The sequence below is a fragment of the Prionailurus viverrinus genome, chromosome X, assembly GCF_022837055.1.
Source record: "Prionailurus viverrinus isolate Anna chromosome X, UM_Priviv_1.0, whole genome shotgun sequence".
Lineage (NCBI taxonomy): Eukaryota > Metazoa > Chordata > Mammalia > Carnivora > Felidae > Prionailurus > Prionailurus viverrinus.
The window spans coordinates 6,771,470-6,773,748 of record NC_062579.1 but is presented as its reverse complement, the minus strand read 5'-3'; the positions used below and the strand labels follow the sequence as shown (position 1 = coordinate 6,773,748).

At 39.8% G+C, this 2,279-nt stretch overlaps 1 long non-coding RNA gene across 1 annotated transcript; it reads right to left on the bottom strand.

The window, feature by feature from the left end:
- Window positions 1-456: 456 nt before the first annotated feature.
- On the bottom strand, window positions 457-1,704 carry LOC125156885 (uncharacterized). The gene is made up of 3 exons (XR_007148829.1): window positions 1,545-1,704; window positions 902-1,026; window positions 457-522 (listed from the first exon to the last, which is right to left on the bottom strand). It is a non-coding gene; the product is annotated as an uncharacterized LOC125156885 (long non-coding RNA).
- Between the last annotated feature and the right edge of the window lie 575 nt (window positions 1,705-2,279).

The window sequence follows — 2,279 nt, the reverse complement described above, 5'->3', positions numbered from 1 at the left end:
TTGTAAAACTCTCCGGTTAAAAAGTGAGGAGGACCTACCTTCTCCTCTTGATGGATACTTGCAAAAACTCCATGGTCAATAATGCTACGATAGACTATGTAATAGAATACCTGTATCATTCTATCACTACAGGTATTAAATACACAGTATCCCCAAACAAGAACACAGAAAATTACACTCTTCCGGTGTTCTTAGGATGTATTAATTTCTTAACAGAATACATGCCAAAAATTAAGATAAATGTAAGAGTCATGAACATTAATAATGTAAATACCTGAAAATGAGAATGTCTCTAATAAGAAAACGTCACATCATCTTGTACCGTTTAGTAGCAAAGACCTTAACGGGATACCTGCAAAGAAACAAGTTAACACAAATGTCAGGGACATCACCCTCACCGACCTTCCTATGGAAGATCACATGGTCTGGATGGTGGTAGAACCCACTCTATCACTCACCAGGTCAAGAGCAAGCTTCCATCAGTGAATACTGTGAGGTTCACTGGGTTTTCTTGACAAGCATCTGAAGAGACACATAGGAAAAATATGTTTAAGTACACAACTCTTCTACCAGAACACCTGCTAATAATCCTTTTCACTTCCATTATTATGGAACACATCAACTCTACTTTGATGCTTCCATTAATCTGGGTCAACACTTTTGTCAGAGACACCATCATGGACTCCTGCAACAATATGGTGTTTAACTTGGCAAGGAAACTCCTTGACAATTAGGGATACATTCAAATGTCAAGACTCACAGGATGAAATGTAAGTGGTCTCCAAAATTTAAAAAGGGTAAAGTCATGGTCACTTAGACATGGTAAGGACTCTATCATCTCTCAGCTGAACACCAGCAACAAAATCATAGTAACAGAAGTGTTAGGGACACAATCACTTACCTACATATTAGGATCACGTGATCTGTGCTGTGGTTTAGGCCCACATCACCACTAATCTAGATACTTCCATATGCCTCATTAAATACGATAGCTGAGCCTATCAATCAGGAGAGCTTCACATAAACCTGAAAAACACATTGTGGAAAATACGTTCAGCACATACTTTCTTCTATGTGATCGGCTGCAGATTCCATTGGTCAAGTGCATCATTTTGAGAGGCATCACCACTAGCTGCAGACTTGCAGAAGTCCAGGACTAAACCCTGGTGGGAAATACCTTCTTCCCTTAAAGAGATACGTGTAAAATTTCCACATTCAGGATTATGAAGACGGACAATGTGATAGATCATTTGGATACGTGCAGAACCTCTCATCAGGGGGAGTGTAGGAAACACAATCCCTGATCAATATCGTTTTTACCAGGATTATTAGGGACAAATTAAACTACTGCCTATAAGCCAGAAGTATGTGTAACGGAAGAGTATTCAAACATCAATAATCACATGCATATTGGAAAATAGGGATGTCTAATGAATTGACGTGACATCATCTCATGCCTGTGCAACAGCAAAACTTGAACATGATACCTGCAGAAAAGACATGTTAACGCTGTGGTCAGTGTTTGGGACACCATCGTCACTTACCTAGACATCTCAAGAACAGTTGATCTCCACTAATTGGTGACATCCACAGTATCACATAGCTGGTTACCGGAAAGTTCCTACTGACGACCACTGTCTATCACTGTGGTGTCAGGACTGCTAGAATCTTAAGAAACATACTTATAACAAGCAAGTGGCAGGATACAACTTGTTAACCTGCAAAAAGAAATAGTTTATTTACAAATAACCTGGGTCACGTCCGTCATCAGGGAAAACAGAACACGACATGGATCTTGGTAGAACTTGAGCTCAACACCACTGTTAAACGCACTAAAATCTCTTCTAGAAAGAGAAGAGAAATCTCATGGCCAAGGAGATGTGCAACAGGAGAAGTTCCCCGGAAATGCACGTCCCTTTATCACTACTGAGGTTAAATACACATTATATCTAAATTAAAAAAAAATGAATAGGGGCTCATACTTACTGGTAATGGACAGTATCATCTTTGATGTGAATACCTGCATAGAAACATGGCAACGGAACAGTTAGGTAGACCGTCTACCCTCACCTCAATATCTGAAAATCCATTTGTAGGGTGCTTCAGGCCCATATCATCACGTACCTGAATGTAAACTAAGTCCCATCAATGACTAGTTCGAAATCTACCATGATCACTTGATGGTAATTAAAAAACACTTTGTGAAAAATGTGTCTCCTCTTCGACTAGGCCACTGCACATCATCTTGTTCATTGCCATCAGCGCAGGACCCGTCAACT